This window comes from Oryctolagus cuniculus, chromosome 16 (genome assembly GCF_051225735.1).
Source record: "Oryctolagus cuniculus isolate XC-2025 breed Fujian yellow rabbit chromosome 16, ASM5122573v1, whole genome shotgun sequence".
NCBI classification, from domain to species: Eukaryota; Metazoa; Chordata; class Mammalia; order Lagomorpha; family Leporidae; genus Oryctolagus; species Oryctolagus cuniculus.
The window spans coordinates 61,650,839-61,678,500 of NC_142882.1; the positions used below are offsets into that span (position 1 = coordinate 61,650,839).

Below are 27,662 nucleotides of genomic sequence, written 5' to 3' on the forward strand. Positions count from 1 at the left end.
AAAAGGCTGGTGTAAAATGAAAGTGATGACTATAGTAATACAAGGGGCTTCAGAATGTATGTGGAGAAATATAATTAAAAGATGAGTTTATTTTGGTACAAAAATTTTTAAATTCATGCATAGGTTTTTTTGTAATAGGTATAGTTCATGAACTATAAAAATTCTCATTTTGTTAATTATGAATGATAAGATGTTGATATAAATGAGTGAATATTGTTTCTATGAAGTATATATTGATTTTTTTTTATTTTTGCATGCAGAAACAAGTAGATTTAGGAAACTGTGATCAAACAAAACATTTATAGGGGAAAAAAGTAGTTTTCTTAAGAATAGGAAGGATTGAGGGAATTATTAAGTAGCGAGAAAATTCCAGAGTATTTAGGAGTTTTAGCAGAATTTGTGTTGCTGTAAGTAAACTTATGTTTTATCCTTGGTAGTGCCTCTGACTAGATCCTGTTCAGACGGGTTAGCACATGTTTATTTTGATGCAAAATTTCTTTTGAAATCTATGCATAGTTTTTTTTCATATGTTCTTTGAACATTTTGAAAACCCCCTAGTAGATTTCTTTGTGCAGCTCAGGAATATACCAAGGGAGTCGACTTATAAAGATCAGAAAAGTCTGCATCCTGATTCTAGTACTGGTTGGCTCTACTAATTGCATAGTGCTGTACACTCCTCAAAAACAAACAAATGAATATTTTAAAAATAGGGCCTGGAAAAATTGGGGAGATCCAGATAGTTAAGTTAATAACAATGTACTAATGCTAATTTTCTGGTTTTTTTTTTTACATGTATTAGATGTATGTAAGATATTATGACTGGGAGAAGCTAAGTGAAGATTACATAGGTACACTCTGTGCTATTTTTGAAACTTCTTGTGATTCAAACTAATTCAAAATAAAGATGTTATAAAACCTATGTAGAGATTTGTAGTTGCATGAGAAACAGACAGGCTATTCTAGTGCTACAGCCAGGTGAGCCTTCCCATTATCTGTTTGCCTCATTTGCATGTTCTGCCTATGAACTCAGATATTAGCCTGAGTGTGTCTGCTAATCCTGCTTTTTTATTATTGCTAGTAGTGTGCTTGCAGGACTTGATGGAACAAGAAACAGTGGTGAGCATAAACTCTGCAAGAACAGCCCTACCTGTGTACACACAGTCATTCTGCCGTTAGACTCGTGGCTGCTTCGAAGTTAACCTTTAGTCATCCTCCTAGATCAGGTCTCCCTGCTCAGAAGCCTTTTGGCTATTAAAGGTGCCACATCTAAAACCATTTGCATCCACTCAATTGCTTCTCCATGCACTTAGAAAAGAAACAGGCCGGCGCCGTAGCTCACTAGGCTAAATCCTCCACTTTACGGCCCCGGCACACCGGGTTCTAGTCCCAGTCAGGGCGCCGGATTCTGTCCTGGTTGCCCCTCTTCCAGGCCAGCTCTCTGCTGTGGCCAGGGAGTGCAGAGGAGGATGGCCCAAGTGCTTAGACCAGGAGAAGCACCTGGCTCCTGCCATCGGATCAGCGTGGTGCACCGGCCGCAGCGTGCTGGTCGCCGCGGCCATTGGAGGGTGAACCAACGGAAAAGGAAGACCTTCCTCTCTGTCTCCCTCTCTCTCACTGTCCACTCTGCCAGTCGAAAAAGAAAGAAAAGAAACAGGTGTTTTAGTGATGTCTCAAAGACCTACAGAACATGCCTACTATGGACGCCTCTAGTCTCATCTTTACACCATCCCTCAGCACCTTAGCTCTGCCTCCCCTTCACTGTTCCTAGAGCACACCCAGCACAGCCCTGCCTGAAGCACTTTGCATTTGCCAAGCCTCTGCCACACAGTCACACACAATCTAAAGTGGCCTCACTTTTCACTCTTGCTCTCAACTGCTACTGCTTTCTATAACCTACTTAATCATATTCTTGTTTTCCAGTATTAATCTACAGAGTCTATCGCATATTTGACATTCAATAAATATTTCTTGAATAAACGGATAAATGAATGAATGAATGTTCCTATGAGTGGTGTTTATTCTGGGAAGCCTGAGTGACAGATGACTTACATTCTAGTTCCTGTGTATAGGGAAATTTGATATTAGAGTAAGTATAAGCTAATTGTACAGCCAAGTTTTTTAAAAAGGATTTAATTTATTATTTATTTTAAAGGCAGAGTGACACAGAGAGGAGAAAGAGAGAGAAAGAGAGCGAGCGAGCGAGAGAGAATCTCATCTGCTGGTTCACTCCCCAAATATGTACAACAACTGGGGCTGGACCAGGAAAAAGCCAGGATCCAGGGACTCCATCTGTAGATTCTCCATATGGATAGCAGAAATCCAGGTCCATGGGTCATCTTTAACAAGAAGTTGAGTGGTAAATTGAATAGCAGGTACTCAAACCAGCATTCCAATATGGGGTGTGCGTGACCCAAGCAGCAGCTTGATTCCCTGAGCCACAGTACCTACTTTTTGCAAACAAATTTAAAACAACACACTGGCACGTAGGCATGCTGATCATTTGAACAGATGACTGCAAAGGTAGCTCCCATCTCCAGCATTCTATATCCTAGGTTTCCCAATTGATTCCCTTTAACATACAAGGAAGAGAGCTCAGCACAGTGTAGTTGGAAATGGCAATGTATTAAGATTGAATAAATGGATTCTACTTCTCAATTATCAAAAGGTCAAAGAATGAATCAGGCTGTGAGTCTGTCCAGGCGTTCCTTAGCATGCAGATCAATGTGTCCATCTGTGCTCTTTCCCTTGATTCTCACAAAGATTAGGTAAAAGACAGCAGTTCCTTCTGGCCACTCATCATTGTGGGAGAAAGGAGCACTCTCACTGTGGAGAGTGAAAATGGGTGTTGAGGCAGTGTGAACTGTTGGTGGATTCTCCCTTTCTCTATCTGGTCTCTGCATACAAGGATGCAAACTATGTGCTCCTGTATCTTGGCTCTCACCTTGAGGGTAATTATTGTTAACTTTGAACAACTTACTTATCTGCCGGGAGGTAGGCAGATAACAGTTCAGAGTACTTACTACATTTTTGGTATGCCCAAGCATTTTCTATAAATTACCAAGGCAGTCTTCAAAGAAATAGAAAATAAACCAAGAAAAGATAAAAGCAGAAGACAAAGTAAGGACCAGAAAGGCACAAATATGAAATGGAACCAGAAGCGAGTGTTAAACAAAACCAGATCTCTCAGAGACCAGCCTGCTTGCAAATGAGGTATAAGCCTTGGCTGTAACCATTCCCAAATCCAGCACAAGAAGGGAAAGTAGACGGATTACACCTTCTGCAGTACTTTTTTATTTATTTTTTTTTACAGGCAGAGTGGACAGTGAAAGATAGAGACAGAGAGAAAGGTCTTCCTTTGCCGTTGGTTCACCCTCCAATGGCCGCTGCAGCTGGCGCATTGCACTGATCCGAAGGCAGGAGCCAGGTGCTTCTCCTGGTCTCTCATGCGGGTGCAGGACCCAAGCACTTGGGCCATCCTCCACTGCACTCCCTGGCCACAGCAGAGAGCTGGCCTGGAAGAGGGGCAACCGGGACAGAATCCAGCACCCCGACTGGAACTAGAACCCGGTGTGCCGGGGCCGCAGATGGAGGATTAGCCTATGGACCCGCAGCACTGGCTTCCTTTTGCAGTACTTCTAAAATAAGTAAAATCAGTTCCTTGTTAGTTCACACCTATTTCCTATAGAAAGGCAAAAGGACATTTTTCCTGAAGTCTCTCTAAAGAGGATGTTATTCTTAATCTTCTTCTTGCAGTGACATTTTAGCTCAGTTGTTTTCATGTAGATGATGGCACAACTCCACGTGCAATTAGACAGGGGCAATGATGAGTGTGAAGGGGATCAGAGGTTGTGAGTGACACTTTTACAACAAACAGGAGGGTCTTCTAAAAGTACACCGAAAAACGCATGTTAGGAAAAATGTGCATGCATTTCAAAGCCTTCTGCACCAAAATAAACTTAGCTTTTAATTCCACTTTCCACAAAGTTTTCAAAGTACTCTTGTACATGGACTTTTAAAATAATCACATACACTCCCTTCTTTCAGTCACTCCGGGGTGGTAATCGTCAGGCATTCTTTATTTTTTTTCTTCTTCTTGAACCAAATTAGAATCACCCTTTAGGACTGAGGGAAGCAGAGCTGGGAAGACTGATAGTTAAAAGCCGGCAAGAATCACTTATTTCTGCCTCACTGGTCACACATATTTTGGGCGTATGAGTCAGCAGTGTGAGCAGGGTGTTCGGGCTAGGCTTTATCAGAAGTTATGTAAAGTGCCTAAAGCTGTCCTGCCTCGTTATTTAAGGCTTTGGGTAGGAGCAGAGTTTAGGTGGTAGGGAAATTGAACTTATTTTACAACTGGGACAGCTCAGATTGGACAACTTCTCTGCTCTAGCTCCCTTGAAATGGCTTTTTTGGGGTTTGCAATATCATTGTCTTAAGCTTAAGTTGCTCAAGTTGGTCAGAACTCTGAAATATCTGACAGAGGTCTCAGCCTGTAAAAAGCTTTCTCTGTGTCAGATCAGGCGTTCAGTGCATTTGCTGGCAGGGAGGAAGCTTTCCTGTTGATTTGTTTTGATTCCTTGGACATTAATTAAGTGCGTTATATCACTGGTTAACATGTGGTTCTCAGGAAAGAGGGCAAAGATCAAGGTGCCCTCAGAGTTCCTGCATAGGAAACTCATCATCCGGTGGCCAAGTTAGTTGTGGACAGAACCCTCACCTGCAGAGTGGAGTGGGATGATTGCAGGAGAGGCACAGGCACGCAGGGGCCCAGAAGGTAAGAGGGGATTTTTAGGGAAGACTCCTGTAAGTCTCTTCTATTGAGGGGGAAAGCATTTAGCAGACACAAAACTTACTAGACGGATGAATGAAGAGGTGTCAGCTGAACACGTAAAGAGGATGTGAAGATATGGAGATGGGTAGAAAAGACACTTAAGCTGAGAGAATCGCACAGAGGCAAGAAAGCAGGGTGAATAACAGAGGTGGCTAAATTTGAGTAAAGAATGAGGCCTAGAGCACTGTCAAAACCCAGAGGAACCTGGTAATTTTCAAAGTCACACCTATGAGTTAATTGTCTAAAAATGAGTTTTGGACTATAAAAGCTCTTGGAAACAAAGGCAGACAAATACTATTATAAGATTGTGGTTGGTTAATGTGAGTAATATAAAGATGATACTATAACGTGATATATGAAAGGATATAAAACCAGGATTTTGTAAGGAAGATTACTGTGCTAACCTTTTCGTGCCACAGACCCATGGAGATCTGAGGATAATGTGGTACACATCAGAATACTGTCATTCTAAATCACAGGGAGTTGAAGAGGGTTTAATGAAGAAATCGCTTTGGAAATGTAGGTAGGGTTTTGAAAAATCAACAAGGGATGATGAGGTCCCTGGAGCTGTAAGCACGTGGGACTCATGCCTCCCCTTACACCTGCCCAGGCAGGGATGGGGTGATCAAAAATAGCTTTGGCTATAGATGGAAGAAAGAGAAGCTTCCAGATAGGAGCTGTGACCTTCTGTAGAGGACCAGACCCACTGCCAACCTGTGACCCAAAAGGGAGCCAAGGAAATGAATCTTCCAAACCCTCTCTCCCCAGTTTCCTGCTGGAGTCTCCTGCCTGGCACATGTCTCCTCCTGGGCAAGGATGCCTCAATGGCATCCTCACAGCTCAGCCTCTTGGAACACAGTGAGACAGAGGAAGAAGGAGGATGCCCCTGGAGGGAGAGCTGAGCAAATCCAGCCCACACGGGGAAACCGAGAAAGTCAGAGCTCATGGAAACTTGGGGCGTCTCATGTATTCCCTTTGTGGTACCTATCCTGGCATAGCTCTGTGGACTATCCTGGCATTGAGAAGGTAAGTTACAGATACCTCACTAGAGTTAAAGGGGGTGCATTTCTGCACGATTATACAGATTCAGCTTTCTTCAAAACCGAATTGTCTGCAGTCTCCTAACTCCTTAATCTGAAATGCTCATAGCCCATAAAGTCTCCAGTATTGGTGACATATGTGTGTATGACACTACTGATTCAGTGGAAAAAGTATCTGATACCACAGATGTTTCCCAATGCACATGACTCTTGCTAAGGTATTGCAAATCTATTTCTCTGCTTCATTCCAAAACAGTATTTTCACATCAAAACTTTTAAATGCCATACATCAAATTGCATCAAACTGCTAGTGGGTAAAGAGTCATTTCTTTTTAATTACAAGGCAGGCTGCAAATAAACCAGTTCTGAGAGAAATCCATACAGACACATGCTTGTGAGGTCCGTATGATGCTCTGGATTGGGGCAAGGGTATTTAATATTGCAAAAATGTTTTGCTGGAAGAACAAAAGCAGTGGGGGAGAGTTGCTAAGTCCTTGTGAAGGTGTTCCTCATCCCCAAGGCCTCCAGCAAGGAGAGAGAGAGAGAGAGAGAGAGAGAGAGAGAGAGATAAAAATAATTCTCACCCTCAGAGAAATTCATCCTGGTTCAGACTGAATATCAGTGTGTGAAAGGTGAATTCTCAACCACCAATTTTCTTGTACAAGAAATGCCTTCAAAGTAAATAAAATCTGACTTTGAACTTCTAAGCTGCTGGGTGAACAGGACATACAGTCTCAGCCATTATTGCTGTGCATTCTCCCCACTCCCAGGAGTCCACGTTGTGGGCTTTGATCCTGCTTGAGCCTCACAACCAGGGCCCTCCCCACAGAGCCACCTGGGAAGCCAACACTTGCCCACTGCCTTCCACTTCCAACATCGCATCCACGGCAGCTGCCATATTGCAGCACCACAGTACCGCGTCTCTCCAATCTCCCTCCTACTCCCATTGCTCTGCCTTTCAAATGCACAAGTCGTTGAAAAATGAATGAATGAAAGAAAGAAGGACTGTTGCAGCAGAGGCCTCAGCAGAAGCCACGGGGAGCTAAAGAGCTGGGAAGACCTTGCAGAGTAGCCTCTGACGGACACAGGGGAGCCAGGCCTCTGTGGGCCCCAGACGTCAGTCACAGCATGAGGCTGCCCTTGGGCAGGAGGCGACCTTTGGAAGAGGAAGTTCTCTTTGACGGAAGGCAATTCCTGGGGAAAGACTCAGGCATGAACACTTGGCAGGCAAAGCTCCCGGAAGCTGGGGAATGAGTGCCTCAATCCTGAAGAAGTGGGAATGGGTGGAGCAATGTTGCAGGCGTGGCAGCTGGCATCTTCCAGCACTGCAGTGTCAGGTCTGCTGGGGAAGAGAGAACGATGTGTCCAGCAGAGGATGCTAAGCTACACTGCAGTGACAGCACCTGCAGGTCTTAGAATAGTCGGAGGTTTCTTCTTCTTGTGCTTGCCACTTTCCTCTGAAGGGTGGGCAGAGTTACCTGCAATAGCACAGGTGTTCAGGCCCCTTCAGTCTCTCAGAGTTGCAGTAAAAAGCCAAGAGGGAGAAGGGAGCTCCCCAGTCAGGCCTTTCCAGGCTGCCCTGCCCGCTGTGTGCCTCGTTTCCTCCCACTCCCCAATGCTGAGACAGTCAAGCAGACGCGGCTGATGGAGAGCAGGACTGGGGGATGTGTGTGGTCTTCCACACGCCCAGAGAGAGGAAGTGGGGTTGGCGGGTATCCAGCAACCTCTGACTCATGGATACTTTCTTGGTGTCCAGTGGAGAGAAGAGCTGTTGGGTAGCACACTTGATAGCATCCAGTATTGAACAGAACATTTGTTCTTAAAATTATTATTTAGAACCATTTCAGATCTGTGTTTTCCCCAGCAACACTGAGTTAATCTAATGTTAAATGTGTTTTTCTTAAAAATGAAAAACTCACCAAGCATATGGTGCAATTGCTTTATTGAAATGATAGACAAGTCATATTTTTAAGCTACCATCAGTGTCCCCTTCCTGACTGGTAATTTGGTAATTTTGGGAAAATATCTGTCAAACCAAGTAGAGGTTCTGGAAAGAGGCCTGGGAAGAGAAGAATTTATCCACAGATTCCTGTGTCTTTCCAAGGGTTTTGGGCCTTATTCTGAGGGTGGTGAGAAGTCAGTGAAGGCTTATGGAGGATGGAGACCTGACACCTGTCTGGAATACGATTGATCACCTGTACGAGGAGGCAACACTGGGTCACTGCTGCACAATCGTGCAATCATCATGTGGACCGGAAATTTATTTATAGCTTAAGTCAAGAGACCAGTGCTGTTGTTCATCACAATTTAATCTAATCCAAAGGAAAATTCCTTGTGCATAATGCTCTTACTTGAGCTACTTCCAGAGTTAGATTTAACCAAAGGAAGCCACTTCCTGCTGGCGAGAACTCCCAACGTGTCTGCCCAGCATGCAGTCCTCCCAGCGCCCTTCTCTGCTTCAGCGCATCCAGCTGGGCGCTCAGCCCACTCTCAGCACAGCCTTGAGGAGTCTCTCGTCTTAGTGAGAGGAGAACTACAAAGCGATAGCCACTTCACTGAAGAGGAGAGGCCAGAAGAGCCTGAGCCCGGGCAAGACGCGGCAGTGCCTTGCGCGTCACGGCTCACGTGAATTCCTGGGAGATCTGCCTCCTTCTGCAGGAATCTTCCTTCCACCTCCCTCCTCTCGGCCACTCTGGGAGGCCTCTGGGAAGAGCACTTCATTGCTGTCAGTTCCTGGCTTTTCTTTAGGTAATGAGTGCCCACAAGCAGGTTTTCCACTTTCTTCACCGGCACTCGCAGAAGTCTTTGCCTTCCGCAGAGGATCAAGAACTGTTTGTTAAAGGTACGACAGTGAGACCCAAGCTTGCTCAGGACCTCTCCGTGGAACACTATTGAGTAAATCCCTTGGCATTTTTGGCCCTCAGCCTCCTTACCTAAGCCCTGAAGAGACTGGATGCTCCCCCGGCCCCTTTCAGCCTCAAGCTCATGATTCCAGTTCTGGTTTTTAGGGAGCGGTGGTGCACTGCTTCCTCTGGAGCCAAAGGATCTGCATTTGATGGATCCCACCTCTACCACTCACAGGGCCGTGAGCTGGAGGGTCACTTCATCTTCCTGGGGGAGAGACAAGTGCAGTCTTGTAATTTTGTGTTGAGGAATGTGAAACACAGAGGTCACGATTCCTGCACTTGGCAGGGGTGCAACAAGCACAGGTTTAAGAGAGAATACTAGAAGTCATGCAAGGATAATACCACACATCCACCGGACTGTAAGTTCTCATGCAAAAAAGTGATATTGGTTGTTTCCAGTAAATAAGTAGGGCTATACTCTGGGACTGACGTTGGAGTTAAAGGATACACAAGTTTTTGAGAAAGCAGGTAAATTAATAGATTACCATCATCAATGATGATGAGAATGCAGCAGATCACTTCAAATTTTTAATGTACTTGAAAAGAAGAGAGAGAGAATCCCATCTGATGGTTCTCTTTCCTTGTGCCCACAACAGCCAGGATTCAGGAGCTCAGTGTGTGTCTGCCACATAGTTGACTATGCCCCGAGCCCATGAACCATCACCTGGTGCCTCCCCTGGTGGACAGCAGCAGGAAGCTGTAATCAGGAGCAGAGCTGCGAGTTGCACCCAGGCACCCTGAAGTGAGATGCAGGTATGCTATGCAACTTCTTCACTCTACACCACATGCTCGCTCCTGCATCACTGCTGTTGTAGGCTGCTTTCTTACTAAAGGAAATCATCTAAGGCAAAAGAGAAGACAGCTCAGAAAAGCAGGAACTGCTTTATTGATAGGAAATCCAAAAAAAGAGTACTTTCAGATTTTGAAAATTTTTTATTTATATAAAGTGAACAAGTTTCAAATATACAATTTTAAGAGCATAATGATACTCCCTCACTCGTTCCCATTCTCTCCCCTTTCTTCATTTATTTTTCTTTTAATTTTTACAGTGACATACTTTCAGTTTTCCTCATAATCACAAACTTAACTCTCTACTAAGTGAAGAATTCAACAAATGGTAAATAGAAAGACCATTGTCCTTCAAAAGTATAGACAAGGGCTATAAACAATAATCATATCTCCAGGCCAGCGCCATGGCTCACTTGGTTAATTCTCTGCCTGTGGCGCCGGCATCCCATATGGGCGCCGGGTTCTAGTCCCGGTTGCTCCTCTTCCAGTCCAGCTCTCTGCTGTGGCCCGGGAAGGTAGTGGAGGATGGCCCAAGTGCTTGGGCTACTGCACCTTCATAGGAGACCAGGAGGAAGCAACTGTTTCATGGCTTCAGATCAGTGTACCTCTGGCCGTAGCGGCCATTTGGGGGGTGAACCAATGGAAGGAAGACCTTTCTCTCTCTCTCTCTCTCTCTCTCACTGTCTAACTCTATCTGTCAAATTAAAAAAATAAAAAAAATCACATCTCAAAATGTCCATTGTGCTCATATCATTATATTTTTATACTCTGTATATTAGCTACCATAAATCAGGGAGAACACATGATATTTGTCTTTCTGGGACTGGTTTAATATAGGTCTTCTCTGGCCTAATCCTGCACCCTAAGCAAGGCTGCATGCCTTAGTGTGCGTGAGGGTGCATGCACGCACTCACACTGGTCCCCTCAGAGCAAACCTTTCCAGGCTCACACACTCAGACAGCAATAGCACCAGCAGCTGTCATTGTTTCACACCCAGAGCACTGGAGCACTTGGATGCAAAAAGAAAACACATCCTTCAGTCAACTCTGGGTAGCTGATGGAAGATAGATGCCAAATAACTATATTTCTAAAATTGGGAACACTGCTTGCATCGTCCAAGTGATACTGGTAAAAGCTTTGCTCACTCATAAATACAAGGAAGCAGCTGGGACTAAAGGGTGGATTTTCCCAGCAAGGAGCCCCTAAGTGGCAGATACCTGCCAGAGAAAGGCTGATGAGGCACTGAGTTAATCTAGCCTGTGGACTCTGCTTGGCCCCCTCGTTGGGTCAAACCCTGGCATATAAACGTGGGCTGAGAGGCAGCAGGCCATATGTGGTTTCCACACACATGGAGGATCTGGGCATTGGAATCAACCATGTGTGGGGTCTTGGACAATCATGGGTCTCCCCACTCAGCTCAGTATAGTGTGAAAAACTATGAATCTTATGCTTGTGGACTCTGTGACTGGATAATATTTTGAGATATTAACTTATGTGTTTGGTTCTGCTGTGGCTGGTTTTCCTTTTTCTCTTTGACCCATTTGTGCAGGCTATCTGTGCTTCGTCAGCACTGGTAAGCTAAGTGTCACAGCAGACATCACTGGCAAGAATAAGTGACATTTTCTTTCTACAAAGTTCATGGGAAAGTGGCATTAAAAGATGCCCATTTTGGTGCAAAAAATTTGAAATCCAAGCATATGAGAGATCTTCAAAAATTTCATGGAAAATGTATAGTATGAAATCAGTATGCTTGGATTTAAAAAAAATTGGGGGCCAAAATAGACTTTGAATTCTGTTTTCCTCCATGAACTTGCTGAAGTACACACACATGTCTCTGTGGACAGCCTGAGTGTTTGGGGTGAGAAGTAAAGGAGTGAAGGGTATTGAGTGCAGAGGCAGAGCGACCTGGAGTAGCACAGGGGAGAGTGCAGTTCACCTGTATCCTCCCCCTCACTCCACAAAGACCTGGGAGGAAAGAGGTTGGAGTACAGGTGACTGGAGGCAGTGGTGATCAGCTCACCCTAGGAACATCCTATGAAGAACCCCAGAAAGGAATGTGATATGGCATGTCTCAGCAGGTAGGACACAGGAAATGCTACTCAAGGATCTAAACAAATGGGTACAATAGACATCCCCAGTGTAATGCAGGTGAGCCCGGGGCCAAACATCAGATGGTAACCTGCCACTCCACCGATCTGTCTCCAGGAGCCATGCCTTAATCCTGAGGATAACTAAGGTCAAATTCTACAACATGCTTGGTATGAAGAAAGTGCTAGAATGAACACTGGGCTGCCTTCTATAACATAGGGATGTGATTTTTTTTTCAGACATGAGGTTGTAAGCTGGCATTCATGCCTGCTACACAGAGATGACTAACTTTTCCAGAGTTACAGTTGGCCTTTATTGTCTGATTTGAGCTTGCTCTGGGAAAATCGGAGGCTGCCTCTTCACACCTGAAGAGAAAGCCCCCACAGAAGTTCCAAGGGTTGAATTGTGACCTTGAGCTCCAGGCTGGGGGTGATGCACTACTTTTTTCATTCTGGTGCAGTGCTTGCATCTATGGATCTGCATATTCTTAGGGCATAAATTCACAACCGGCATCAACTTGTCCAATTTCTGTTGATGTCCACTTTGGTTTAATAGTGTTGGTCCCCTTGAAATGGTGTCTGGTGGGAGGACTCAGTGCCTGGGATTTGTGATCTCTTGAAGACACAGTTTGGTGAACCAGTTGTCTATTTGCTGCCGTGTCCTCTCCTTTCTTCAACCCTCCCTTCTTCATTTCTTCCTTTTATTCCTCTTGTATCCCTTTCTTCTTGCTGTTCCTATCACCCCTTTCATATCCATTGAGTGCTTACAGTAGCTCATGTCCTGTGCTCAGTACTAAGTCCAGTGAGTGAGGTATTCATATTCTGTGTACATTTGGAGTCTGTATGTGAATGAAGAAATAGAGTAAGTAATGGGCAATTGCAGTCTTATAGTATGAATGTTTGTATAAAGCATCCAGTGCTAAGAATCTCACAGAGAGACAACAAATCTGATTATGGAGGTATGATTCATCAAAGGTTTCCTAGAGGAAATATTTAGTAAAGAAACATTGTCCTTGAGTGTAAGGAGTTGGAGATTGGAATGTTAAGAGAGAAGGAGTGGCAGAACTGTGGTGAGAAGGAAGATATTGGCTATTGGAGGGATTATAATAAGCTTATAGCACTTACTATGCTGTACTCTATGGGGTGGATAGACATCTTGAACAGGAAGTCCAGTGTGGCTGCCCCTGAAGGAGGTGACACCATGGTTTTGCAGGCTGTATTGCATCAGGAGAGCCAAAATCTCTGGATAGCAGGAATTCAGAAACAGGCCTCAGTAGATGGGACCAATAGAAGTACCAAGATGGTGCCCATGAGGAATTGTCCAGAACATGAATATTTTCCTGTGCTGAGTGCCTGAACCCAATCAGAGTCAATTTTCTTCCCCCTCAAAAAAATCTCCTATTCTCTAAGCATCAATCATTCCCTTGAAATTTCATTGACCACCTCTACTTGCTGAGCAGAGCTTTTTTGCTGATAGTGTTAAAAGGGAAGCCTCTGTCCAAATGTTCTTATATTTTCAGTAAAAAAATTCCAATAAAAACTAGCCCTTAATAAGTTGCAGATATGTGATGGTCCTTTCATAAATCCATGCAAGCATGTAGTTGGGAGAATGAGACAACTTAAAGATAATTTATGTTTAAAATTCGGTACTACCCAATAGCTACACACTTAACCTCATTACTTTTATATTATAGCTCTACTGCCTACCCTCCTCTCTTTCTTCATTTTTGTTCTATTTTGCAAAGTTTTCTAAGATGGGAGGTGGGTATTTGGCCTACTGGCTAAAATGTCCATGTTGCTTATCAGAATGCCTGGTTTTTGTACTTGGTTCCATTCCTGACTTCAACTACCTGCTAGTGCTAACCTTGGGAGGTGGTGGTGATATCTCAAGTGATGCTGCTCATGTGTAACACCTAAATTAAGTTTCTGGCTCCTGGATTTATCCCTCAGCCTAGAGCCACTATGGCACACGATAGCACTTTGGGATTGATCCAGCAGATTGGAGTGCTTCTCTCTCTCTCTCTCCTCTCTCTCTCTCAAATAAATAAACATAAAGTTAACTTTTGAATTTTATGATCTTTTTCCACTTTTGGAGTTTTTTACTTAATATATTTGTAAGGAAGGTCATCTCCAACAAAATTTTTATGAATCCTATTCATATTATTGCTTCCTACCTCTCTCCACTATTTATACAAGAGAGCGTAGTTTTACATGGACCATTGAGGCTGTCCTGAAGTTTCAGGAGACAGCTGTTGCCACTGATATAGTGACAGTCCTTCCCTTATTCATTTGTTTATTCACCCAGCATGATTGAGGGCCAGCTCTGTGCCAGTATTGAGGTGCTCTTGACTCGCCATTAGCAGACTGAAAGTTATACATCATATAAACTCTAGGCAGAGCTTGTGCGGTGCTGTCTTCAAGTGTTTGTAACACTTTTTTTCCAGAGAAGAGGAACTTCAGGTTGGCCCCTGTAAGCAAAGCAAAGGTGGAAGAATGTTCTAGGCAAAGGTGGCATGTAAAGTCATGGAGGTCACTTAGGAATGGTGGAAGCCCCACCCCAGTGACCCCCACCTCACCACTCATGCTGTTTAGATAGACTTCCCCAACACTGAAGCAAGGTTGGCCTGGGTGAGACCCGTAGACTACCATAGGAGTAATGGAGTCTAACTGACAAGACTAGTCATAAAAACCATTGTATCTTCTACTTCAGTCTTTGACTTTCTCACTTTAGGAGAAGTCAGTGCTAAGAAGCAACAGATCATGGCTCAAATGCTTGGGCCCCTGCCAGCTGCATGGGAGACCTGGGTGGAATTCTTGGTTCTGGTGTTGTCCTGGTCCAGCCACAGTTCTATAGCCATTTGGGGAGTGAACCAGAGGATGGATGATTTCTCTGTCTCTCATCTTTGTCACTTAGCATTTTCAACAAATAAGCAAATATTTTAAGACAAAAGTGATTCATAATACTTTCATGCAGCTTTTTTGGTTGACATGGGGACTGGTCCCCTCTTAGTACAATGTTGCAAGCCAGGTCTTCCTGAAACATCCTCTGAGAAACAAAGCCTTATGAGTAAACTGTTTCAGATTCTCTATGTTCAGTGTCCACTTGTTGCCTGAATCCCATTTTCTTGGCTACACTCAGATTGGAATTACATCACCTACTTCCCTGGTCTCCTTAGGGTGGAACATTTCAGTCTCCATAATCTTGTGAGCCAACTTGTCCTTACATATCTGATGCCATGGAGGAATGTTTCTCTGAAGAACCATTTCTAATACACTTGGACTATTCATAGTATGATTCTGCCTGAGTGCTTTATGCCAGAAAAAGTTTTAATGACTTTATAGTCTCTGGGAACCAGATCCATTTCAGTCCTGTATCCGTATTCTTCCTTTGCCCAAAACTTTATAATAAATGTACCATATTTCAAGAAATTTCATCTTCTCTTTCCCCTTATTTGTGATTTGGATAAGCAATGGTGCCCAGAGACCAAGCAAAAAGAAACAGGACAGGACCTTTGGCTGCGATTGTCTGCAGATCAGAAAATCTCCTTGAATGAATGAGAAGTCATTAAGGAATCTGTGCAGGGCATGGTCATTTGGCCCCAGCACTTCTCTCACTTACGGCTTCCTGGGAGCATGCCCTTCTGTATGTCTTCCTGGAATTTCACACAGAGTATTTAAGTAGTGTGCTAGTCCAAGCTGTGGTGCTTCCAAACACAGGGTCCCAGCTGGTATTCTGCTAGACCTGTCAGCTAACTACTGTCCCTACACAGCTGTACCTGTACCAGATTCTGGGATCATGAAACTTTTACTTTCTTTCTAGTTCTGTCAGTACATGCTCATCCCTAGCAGGGCAAGCCTAGGCCTAGACTTAGGCCCATCTATCCCTAAACCAGTCCCATTGAAGACAGAAATCTTATTTGAGCTCCCAACCCACAAGCCCATGAAGCCCAGTATGAGAGCTCTCGGGCAGGGAACAAGCTCTGGGCATACCTGACCATACCATATGTTATCATTCCATTCTCTCTTTTCCTATCCCTATGGCAGCCTAATTCTCAGGGCTCATGACTCAGTTTCCCTGTAAAGCACTGTAGATCTCTACTTATACAAGGACCCTGTTCTGTACCTTGAAATTATCTGATGTCTCCACTTTCCCACCCAGCTCTCCACAACCCTTTGCTGTGCTTGACGGACTGAATGCTGTCGCACACCAGCTCTTTCAATCAACTGTTGTAAGAGGAGGTCTGGCTGGACTCACAATCAGACCATCTGCTAACTTCTTTTTTGCCACACCCACACAGGATTCATTTCAGCAACAGAAATTGCCTCGATCATGTTTGAATTCATCAAAAAGTTTGGACAGTGGAGGAGACCATCTCCATCCTACCAGGTTTCATTGCTGCAAATGCAGACATTTCCTCTCTCTGCTGCCTGTTTCTCAAACTCCCCCAATGTCCCAGCACACCCAGCACTGACACCCCACAGTGCTTTCACATTCTTTGAGAAAAAAGATACTTGGGTGTAAGACTTAGTTCTACCTCCTTACCTTACCATATAAGGAGGGGTTTGGTATCAAGACCTCCCTGAGCAAATCTAGTGGTGAGAAACTCCAAGTCTCCCTGAACTCACATGGAGACCAGCCTCCTTGGCAGCAGGTGCATTTGCACCCAGCAGAAGGATGAGTCTAGAACTCAAGAACACTCTTATTCCATGGTGGTCAAGCCTTGGGAAACATGTGAGGCGGACTTCAGATCCTTCACAATATCCATTTGTACCTCTACCCAAGCTACTCAAACTAAAGATAAAACCTACAGTAAAATACTGTTATGGAAACATAAATTCAGTACAAGTTCCCTCGTCTCCTTTGAAAGGCCAGCTTGTGGTTCTGTTACCAAATGCTCCAATCCACTCCTGGAGAATCCAGTGCTCCAGACCCCTTCCTCTGAAAAAATGGACATTTCAGTTTCACTCTGCCCACAATCCAGGCCTCTCACTTGAGACTTTATTAATCATGACCCAGCTCAGAAGCCATCTCCTTTAAAAGCCATCATTGTCTGAATTTTTTGCCTTTTTCCTGGAGGCTTCTATAGACTGTTGCTCCTGTCTACTTGGGTACTACTTTTTAGATTATTTGAATTATTTTTTACAAGGTAATAATTTAGTAATGCATTAATCCATGAAGGGTGGGTGTCATGTTCTAGACCATTGTGTAACCACAGAAATTAGCATGAGCCCAAAGTTTACAAGTAGAACTCGACCCTGAGCAGATTAAACCAGCACTGCCAAATCTTTTGAAAGGCTGCTCATTTTTCCTACATACTGTGTTGTACTACATCTGACCTTTGTCATTGGGCTCACTCAGCTCCTGATCCTGGTAAGTCTCCCGCTTTCTCCCTTTGCGTGACCAACTTTGCTTATCTTTTTAACATTTGACTCAATTACCACTCACCGAGTTTAGGAAGCTTTCTGTTATCCTTCTGGGTAGTTACAGACACTCTCGTTTGAAATTTCCGCAGAAAGCTATGGCATATTTCTATCATCAGAGGTTGTCTCTGGCAGTCCATACGTGATTGTCTCCTTCATGAGACTGGGAGCCTCTGTGCCTCTGTGTGGCAATTTCCAACACACAGCTAGGTAATATGGAAATGTCTGGGGCCGGTGCTGTGGCACAGTGGGTTAAAGCCCTGGCCTGAAGTCCCGGCATCCCATATGGGTGCCAGTTCTAGTCCCGGCTGCTCCTCTTCTGATCCAGTTCTCTGCTACGGCCTGGGATAGCAGTAGAAGATGGCCCAAGTCATTGGGCCCCTGCACCCGCAAGGGAGAGCTGGAAGAAGCTCCTGGCTTCTGGCTTCAGATCAGCACAGCTCCAGCTGTTGCGGCCATCTGGGGAGTGAAACAGCGGATGGAAGACTTCTCTCTCTGTCTCTTCCTCTCTCTATAACTCTGTCTTTCAAGTAAATAAAATAAATCTTTAAAAAAAAGAGAAAATGTCTATGAAATGAGTGAATGAAAGAATGGATGAGTAGAACATTTTGATATCACATTAGTAAGACCAGTGAAAATTCTCAGAAAGCCTGCATACTGGGAAGGACAATTTTTAATGGAAATTTGTAAAGATCTGAGCCTGAATGCCAACCATGAGAGATCACAAAGGAAGTGGTGGGTTTTGTTTGCAAGTGGTTAAATCTCTGCATAGGATACTCACATCCCACGGAGTAGTGCCTGGTTTGATTCCCAGCTACTCCACTTCCAATCTAGCTTTCTGCTAATGTACACCCTGGAAGCAGCAGGTAGTGGCCCAACTGTCTGGATCCTTATGACCCAAGTGTGATACCTGGGTTGAATTCCATGCTTCTTATTTTGGCCTGGCCCAGTCCTGGCTGTTGTAGGCATTTGGGGAATGAACCAATGGATGGAAGATTTCTCTCTGTGTCTGTCTTTGTGTCTGTCTCTCTCTCTGTTTATCTCCCTGCCTTGAAAAAAAAAGGAAAATGTTTTAAAGAAAGAAATCACAAAAGAAGCTGAAGATAAGGATAGATTTTCTTTTAGACTCTTTCCCTGCCTATTGGCTTCTACGTTCACAATTCTAGGCTTGGACTTAGAATGTAGGGACTCAAATTGTCTCATGCTGACTGCACTCAATTGTAGTTCAGTTATAATTTATGGATCACTTTGGTCGTCACGGGCCATTATCATAACTGAATGCCATGGCCTTATTATGCACCTGCACTCATCTATCTTATAAAAATGGACAGTCAGATACTAAGTGCCTGTTGAGAAAGCAGTTCCCAAGCTGTGTGGGCTAGTGCTGATTTTGATTATTTCCAGATAATGTCTGTGTACTGACATTATAATTTGAACCCCCCATTTAAAGGAATAATAACAATGCATCCTGTTACAGGATTTGCATAGTATTTTTAAGCTTTTCAGTATGGGTCAACATGCTTTTCTCTAGGACTGGGAAATTTGTGTTCTCTTTTTTAAACTTTAGCATGATGGTCTTTCTCCTGCCAAAAATATGGCTATGTTTTGTGATTTTTTTCTTTTTCTTTTAATCTCAATGACCAAAATATGATTTGTGGACTGTCTCATAACATACAAAGAAGTTATACTTATTTGAAATACCAGCTTCGTATTAAGGGAGGGAAAAATCATTTAAGTAAGCAATTAGAGTTTCTTCCAGTGGTTTTCTTTCTGTAAACTTTAACTGGTGATTTGAAATTTATACTCTACAATCTGCTGTTCCTTAATAAGTAACTTTGCTATATAAAAGGTGCTTCCTGTTATGTTATCAGTTAAAATATTGTATGCTAGGAGGGAGGTCTACCCAGAATAACTCATTTTTAAGCACTTATCACTCACACTGGGCATGTCTGAGGTGACTATATTTGGTAGTTAAAGTCAGAGGCTAACCTTACAATAGCTCAGGTAAAGGAAATTTTATTTTGTTTGCCAGGGAGCTCAATTCCATGGAAATTCATGAGAATAAGGACAGCAACTCATTCTGCGGCACAAACTGAAAACTTAAAATTGTATATGTGCGGGTGTAAAAAGTTAAGCTTAAGCTTACAGCTTTAAACCTTCCTGGTGCAGCTGTGAAAATAAGACAGAGTGAAGTAGCACCTTGACAGGAGGGACTCCATTTTGGAGCACTTGAGACTCCATTCTGGGAAAGCACCCCCCACCCCACCATGAGACTCTGGTCTGAAACTATGATCTCAAATAGTTGGACAGTAGCAGTGCACTACATCACCCTTGGCAGAGCACAAAAACCCCCTAGCATGATTGCTCAAGCTTAAAAGTAGAAAGGTTGCACCTGGGTTACCTGGGCTAATAATGAAGATGTAATGTGTCTATGTCTTAAGATCATAATTGCTGATTGTAAGACTTTAGCAACCGCTTAGCAACCGTGTATTCTCTTCCCCCCCTGATTTTGTGGTTTTTGCCTTTATAAGCCTTATACTTTAGTTCCTCGAGGCTCCTCTGTTCTTGTATGTTCAGAGAGCCCCAACATGTTGGATCAATAAATCTTTAACCCTTTGCTGGTTGCATGAGAGAAAAGTCTCTTGGAGTCATTCCTCGGGTGGTGGGTGTTTTCGGACCCTAACATTTGGAGGTTCCACCGAGATCTGACTGCTGCCTGTGGACTCCTCCAGCGGATATCTCTCGGGGTGAGTACGGCGCCTATTGTTTTGATTGAACGTGTACACTTTGATTTGTTGTTTGGTGAGCTTTGTTATTTGTTTGTAATCGGCAGTGTGGTTGTCGGGCTCGAGCGAGAGCTCCACCCGACTGTGGCGGGCAGACGTGCTCCAGAGCCACAGACCACATCCCAGGGGACGCCCTGAGAGAAAGGGAGAACTGGGAATGCCCAGTCTTTCCTGTTTGGTAGGTTGCCTGCAGTAGGGAAATAGACTGCAGAGACTCACGTTTTGTTTGTACTGCAGAAATTTTGGTATTTGATTGAGCTCGTTAGTCTTTTGTATTTGTTAAGGTGCTTTGTTGGCTGTCTTGTTGTTTGTTGATTGTATTCTCTTGTCATTTAGCATTTGTATGGGACGCCGTGATGGCTCCCGTTTGGTAGACACTTTGTGTGGTTGTTGTGTGCTGCTTCCCTACGCTGTTTGTCTGTTTGTGTACATTGTGTTGTCCGCTAACATGGGCCAGACTGTGTCTACACCTTTGTCTCTAACTTTGAATCATTGGTCAGAGGTAAGCGACCGGGCGCATAACCTTTCTTTGGCAGTCAAGAAGGTAAAGTGGCAGTCTTTCTGTGCCTCTGAATGGCCTGCTCTCAGAGTGGATTGGCTCCCGGAGGGCTCATTCCATTTACCACTCATTTGCTGAGTGAAAGAGGCTGTTCTCCAGCCTGGCCGTCATGGGCGCCCAGACCGGGATTTTGAGAAGACATTGGAGGTCAGTATTCCTTCCCTCAAGCAGGACCGGATCTGTGGAAGTGACTGTTGAGTGTCTGGCACCCCACAGCTCTCCGAGAACGTGGAGTCCCCCCCGGCCACGGCTTAGCTACGGCCGAAACTCCAGAAGGATTGTAAGGAATGGGAGGGAAATTAGGAAGGGCAGTTGGCTGAGAGCCTGGAGACCCCCTGAGCTCGCTTCGGCTTCCCGGTGGCCGGACTGTGACCCGAGGACCAGGTCTCTCTCTTGGAGGGATGCCTGGTCATGCTGCCTACTGCTACGCGAGCAGGGCTTAGCTTCGATCGAGGCTAATATTGGCCCTTCAGGTAAACTCAGACAACTAGGTAGTGGGTAACCTTGAGCAATAGGAGATTTCAAACCCCACTCAGCCCCCAGACAGGAGGAGCTTCACTGCTTTCTGCCTTCCTCCTCCTCCCAGGGGCTCCCTCCCCAACTCTTTTGCTCTCCTCATCTCCATTCCTATACCACTGGCCAGGAGAAAGGGAGAGGGAAATTCCACAAGTCTCTCCACCTAGGGAAAAGCTGTTACCTGTTACCTGTTAACCCTTTCCAACCTGGTAGAAAGTTTTCCGTCTTTGCAGCTTATGGTAGCTCTGGTGCGTCTTAAAGTTTTTTGTGAACTATTACTGTTGCTAAGATTTGATTGCCTGAGGACTAAATCTGTTGTAATTGACTGAGTATCTGCAGTAGTCCTAATTGATCTGGCTTTGGTTAAATTATAGGAGGTTCCCAACACTCTTGGTGAAACGACGCACCTACCCAACCCCACGGCTAGTCCTGCCAGGCCCCGGTGTGCGCAGTCTTCCCTGTAAATGGGGGACCACAGCCTTTCTCTGCACTCTATTCTAGTCCATGTGGCCTGGCGCAGCCAGGCAGGCATAGCCAAACATCTCTAGGCAGAGCCCCCACCCCAGGGCTGCTTTTTTTCTCCTCTCCTGGAGGAATTTCCAATTCAATACTACTGCTGGCCTTACCTAAGGGAGCCAGAACCTTAAGCCATTAACCCTTTCCAACCTGATGGGTTTTTCTCTTTGCAGTAATGAAAACTAAACAATGGGTTATGGCCCCAAATAATCCATGCGGTTATTACCCCTAAGTAATGTTTTTCCTTAAATTTTTCTTGATTTTCTATATTTTTGTGGTTTGCTTTTAGACTAAAGAAAAACTGACAGCACTGTTTCAGGTGACTCTTACTGACTCAAGAACATAGGAACCCTCAAGACACACAATGTTAAGCATGGATTTTGTAGTAACCAAAAAAGGAGGGGTAGAGTGATGAATAAGAATGGAGGGAATAAGTCAAAGAACACACATTTTTATCAATCAAAGTTTCAGTTCTCAGATATTTTCTAAACATTTCTTTATTCAATTCTCAAACTTGCATAGTTGTTGTTGTAGTGTCAGCTCTACATGAAGTCAGAGCGAATAGCTTTCTAATCTGGTCTTGCTCCTTTATTACTGGCTCTCCTACATGCCAGTTCCTCTGATGAAAGACTGACCCTAACTCTTCCTATTTACTTTTCTTTTTAGTCTCTGTTTTCCTGGCATGCTCTCATTTATCATTCAGGTTCAAAACAAGATGTGCCCACTTTCCATGGAAAGCCAAGACACTCTGGCAAAAAAAATGACCTAAATGAAAGATCTCCATGAGTGAGATCCCAGTGGAAAGAACAGGTCATCAAAGAAGGAGGTACCTTTCTCTGAAGGGAGGAGAGAACCTCCACTTTGACTATGACCTTGTCTAAATATGATCAGAGTCAGTGAACTCAAAAGGCTTCCATAGCCTTGGAAACTCATGACTGGTGCATAGGGAGATTACTGATGCCATAAACAAGAGTGTCAAATTGTTAAGTCAACAACAGGAATCACTGTGCACTTACTCCTCATGTAGGATCTCTGTCCTTAATGTGCTGTACATTGTGATTTAATGCTATAACTAGTACTCAAACAGTATTTTTCACTTTGTGATTCTATGGGGGTGCAAGCTGTTGAAATCTTTACTTAATATATGCTAAACTGATCTCCTGTATATAAAGATAATTGAAAATGAATCTTGATGTTAATGGAAGGGGAGAGGGAGCGGGAAAGAGGAGGGCTGTGGGTGGGAGGGAAGTTATGGGGGGGGAAGCCATTGTAATCCATAAGCTGTACTTTGGAAATTTATATTCATTAAATAAAAGTTAAAAAAAAAAGAAAAAAAAAAAAGAAAGTGTTCACCTGTCTTGAAGGTTTCACGTTTTTCTATTGCCATTATGAGTCTTGATTGGAAAAACTACAGCGCGAAGTTTGTTTACATTGTTTATCTGTTTTTAATGTCTGAGTGATTACCCAACTAATCAGAAATGTACTAATTTTGGCTAAATGGTTTGACTCTCTGACAGCTTAAATTCTAAACCGAGTCTTACAACTTTGGGCTTCCCGTCGGATCCCTGGAACTCTCAAAGGATGAGACTCTAAATTTGTTAAAGTAACAGCTGCTTGGGTCAATTCAGATTATATAAAATATATTAAAATGTTATAAATGGTGTCAGACCTATGCTGCATTTATGTTTTTGCTTTCCAGCTAAAGTGGCCTTATAAAAATAAGAGTAAATTATGTGTATACAAGCCTTTATGTTGTTAACTAAAGTAAGCCAATGCAGATTGGTTCAGAAAATTGAGGTAATGCAAATGCCCTTCTGTTTGCTCAGTGGCTTGCTTGCTCAGTTTTACATGTCTTTGATATGCTTTCAACTTGTTTCTCTTCATGCGGAAGATCTTTTCAAAGTTGTAAACATGCACTAGTGTTTGCTGTCTAGGAGGTGTTATCCTTATGTTACTTAAAAACATAAAAATGTAATTTTAACTTTTATTTCAGATAATGGTGTGGTATTCATTAATAACTCAGTGTTTTAAGTCATCTAGGCATCGGTGCTAAGTAAAACTTGGAAAAATATATTATATATACTTTTAACATCTCAAATTCGATAAAAAACTGTTTGAGTTTGTTAACATGTATTCTCATAGGTTGTCCATACATGACAATTCAAGGCTATGTAAAAGTAACTACGGGTATAAAGTTTCAAAGGTGTAGACAAGTCATAAAAAGTTTTAAAATGTTTACGATTTTAAAATATTGTTTACAGAGTTGAGTGCTAATGCCAAAATTACACTGACCTAAAGTTAAAGTCTGATCTTCTGTTATAACAATGGGGTTTTTTAAAAAAATAAAAAATGCGTACTAATGTTAGTAAATATCTAAAAATGGTCTAAATCATAAATCTTAAAATCTGTTTTTGCAAAAACTGTAACGTCTATTTTAACAGTGTCTGCTTAATCGATTACTCTGCCATTTCTAGAGTTAGGTCCTGTAAGCTCTTTTTGACTCTGTTAAATAATTCTAAATTATGTAAACTCTTATATACAAGGTTTTTTTTTAATTTCTGGTTTATTCGACAAGAGACATAAAATTCATGTTAATCCATTGTGTACTCTACTGTCTCTGTTAAGTTATGGTTATGTGGCAAATGCTAGAAAACTGGGATCCAAAAAAACCAAGAAAGCTCTAGTGTCCACAGGCTACACGGTAAATACCTGGAAGCCAAAGAATGGCAGAGACCTCTGCCACAATTTCTCCTCTAAGTCGGGCTACGCAGTAAACACTGGTTAAACTTCCAGTTAAATCTAAAAGCCCACAAAGTCAGGCTAGAGACCCAACTCGCTGCCTCACTTTTCCCCTTTTCTCTTCCAGAAGGGAAGTTACTACTGTTCTGCAGGACTCTCCACTGTGATGTACGGTTTGATCCCCAGACCTTAAGACCTTATGTAAGGGATGACTGACCTTTTCTGTAATAATGCCTGGCCACAGTATGGGACCCCAAACAACATAACAACAACAACAAAAAAGGTTAAACTATAAAATAATGTAACAACTAGATCAATTTTTCAGTGTACGCGATAAATGGGCAGAACTCCCCTTTTAAACCAAACTAAAAAATAGATAAAAAGTTACACTGATGACCTCAAAGTATGCAAGCAGGTCACCATAGTTGATCTTACCCAAAGGGTCATAGTTCTCCTCATGGGCATGGTCTTAACTCACAGGAAAATACTAAGTGTCAGAATTTGCCCATGACCATAGTTTTTCTAGCTCACCCTGATATTAAAAAAATCTCCAAAAATCAGGGTTGGGTTGAGCACCCGTTTGACTGACATCATAGAGGCTGCCTCCTTGGTCTACTTTAGAGACCAGGAGAACGAGGAGCAAGCAAGCAGCAGAAGATAGGCAACAGGCCAATCAATGGCTGCTTTACATGGTGATCTGACATCAAGGAGACCCAGCAAGGCCAGTGCACTCCAAACGGCACCTGTTGCTGATATAAGGAGCCAGGGCACTGGGCAAGCAGCTGTCATGACAGCAAATGCCTTCTGTCAGCTCTGCGAAGAGCACGGTCACTGGACATGGAACTGCCTTGGGTGTCGAAGGATTCCTGGTTCAGAACTACAGACCCTGTGGCTCCAAGCTAAAAAGTCTTTGGCTCTGCCCAGCCTCTGCCCAGCTTCCAGCTCCAGCCACTGCTATTGAGCGGATGGCCTAGGGTCAGTGAAGCGTAAGTTGCCTATTTCTATCAGCCTCCTATTCAGCTCTCCTCCTAGTCCAGCCATGTAATGTAAGTCAACAGGGTGCCTCCCTTAAAGGAGATTTGCATCTCTTTCAATTCTCTTCCAGCACCCCATGGATAGGTCTGGGCCTCACACACCCAGCCAGGCCTTAAAAGTCTATCCAATAGCATTAAGCTTAGAAAGCCCTCCCTGCCAGTTCCTAAAAACAGGGCTTTCAGTAACAGCTAACTCAGATAGCCCTATACCGATTTGGACAGGTCTTCACTGAGGACTTAAAGGGCCTATCTCTTGAGGGGGGTGCACAATAATCCATAATATAAATGGTTAAATGTAAATAATTCATTAGTCTTCTTTACCAGCCTGAGACTCTAGTCTTGTACTTTGGCTTAACTTCCTAGCAAAACTGGCTACTAGATATCCAAAGGAAAAAAAATATTGTCTCTGGGTCAATCAGACTGGACAGGCACAAACCCAAATTTGTACTTTTCCTGGAAAAAGCCAAACAGCTCCAGGACCAGGCCAAGCAGGGCTAGGATTTCTGGCCTAACATCTGATCATCAAAATCCTGGCTATTTCCTCTCCTTGGCCCACTAACTTCTGCAATCTTGATGCTTTTCTTTGCACTGTGTGTTTTTAATGCCCTTGTTCGTTTTGTCTCTAACAGACTAAAAGCTGTTGAACTCCAAATGGTCATCAGGCAAGACTTCCAGCCCATTCCACTGGACGACCTGAACAGCCCTCTGGACTGAGTAGCACAGTCTTTCCAAGGCCACTGTTGCACACCACAAGACAGGTAGCAAGAGGAAATACCCAAATCCCCCATGATGCCCACATGCCAGCTTCTAAGAAGTTACAGAAAACAGAACTCCATCCATAATCCCAAAGAAGAATTTTGGGTCTTACCTCTTGAGGGGAAAATATTAGGCAGAAAGTCAGTTATGAGCTTATGTGTGTGTGACATAAAGGCCTAATGTGTCCAGCATATGCATCTGCATCTCAGTCATCCTGACAATGTTTCATGGGCAGCCTGGCCTTTGCATCCTGCCCTGCCCCCTTCTACCTGATAACCTGCCAGGTGGAGATCCCCGCCCCTTCTGCCTGACAAATCTTCCACAATTTCCCAGATGCAGCCCAGTATCTGCATTTCAGTATTACAGAACAGGCGGGGGTTGAATCTCATGTTCATGGGGGAGGGGGGGGAGTGGTTATGTGCGGCCCTAAAGGAAAAATGTTGTTTTTATGCCGACTAAACTGGGGTGGTTAGAAACTCCATGGCCAAACTCAGAAAACGACTGGAAAAATGGCAACGGGAGAGGGAAACTCAACAGGGATGGTTTGAGTCATGGTTCGGCCGGTCCCCATGGCTTACTACCCTCCTGTCAGCCCTAGCAGGACCCTTAATTGTTCTACTCCTAATTATAACCATAGGACCTTGTGTGTTAAATAGACTCATCACCTTCGTGCGGGAACAAGTTAAAAATGTTAAACTCATGGTCATAAGACAACAATATGTGACATTAAAAGAGACAAAAACGAATAATCTCTAAGATTAGAGATCCTCACAACAAGGAGTGGGGAATGAAGAGTTAAAATTGTATATGTGCAGGTGTAAAAAGTTAAGCTTAAGCTTACAGCTTTAAACCTTCCTGGTGCAGCTGTGAAAATAAGACAGAGTGAAGTAGCACCTTGACAGGAGGGACTCCATTTTGGAGCACTTGAGACTCCATTCTGGGAAAGCACCCCCCCCCCCCCCCCCGTGAGACTCTGGTCTGAAACTATGATCTCAAATAGTCTGACAATAGCAGTGCACTACATCACCCTTGGCAGAGCACAAAAACCCCCTAGCATGATTGCTCAAGCTTAAAAGTAGAAAGGTTGCACCTGGGTTACCTGGGCTAATAATGAAGATGTGATTTGTTTATGTCTTAAGATCATAATTGCTGATTGTAAGACTTTAGCAACCGCTTAGCAACCGTGTATTCTCTTCCCCCTCCCGATTTTGCAGTTTTTGCCTTTATAAGCCCTATACTTTAGTTCCTCGAGGCTCCTCTGTTCTTGTATGTTCAGAGAGCCCCAACATGTTGGATCAATAAATCTTTAACCCTTTGCTGGTTGCATGAGAGAAAAGTCTCTTGGAGTCGTTCCTCGGGCGGTGGGCATTTTCGAACCCTAACAAAACCTCCCTCTCATACTTGCTACTCATTGCACATCTGCTAAACATTCCTCTCTTCACCAACTCATACCTTCTTCCCCTGATCTTTTCCTTTTTTGTGCCACTGGATTGCCGTTTCTGACCTATAATCTACACATTTGATCTACAAGCCACCTTTACTTCTAAGTCAGGGTTTTATCTGCTGATGTCCAAATTCTCAAGAATAGAACCTGAGCATCCCAGCCCATCGTTCTGAGCCAGAGATCACAAGAAATTTGTCATGAGAAAGCATATACATGTGTCTATTTGGATAGAATTTCC

The 27,662-nt window shown here is 43.6% G+C and overlaps 1 long non-coding RNA gene across 3 annotated transcripts in view; it reads left to right on the forward strand.

Moving 5' to 3' along the window:
- LOC103349444 (uncharacterized) overlaps positions 1-27,316 on the forward strand; it is a 68,696-nt gene extending 41,380 nt beyond the window's left edge. The window contains exons 3-4 of one of the 3 annotated variants that reach the window (XR_016222616.1): positions 24,318-24,358; positions 25,854-27,316. This is a non-coding gene — a long non-coding RNA (uncharacterized LOC103349444). Of the gene's footprint in view, positions 1-5,599; positions 5,858-9,373; positions 10,285-24,317; positions 24,474-25,853 lie in introns of those variants that run through there. The other 2 variants (XR_011383136.2, XR_011383137.2) reach the window with 2 other exon arrangements.
- Positions 27,317-27,662: the final 346 nt, after the last annotated feature.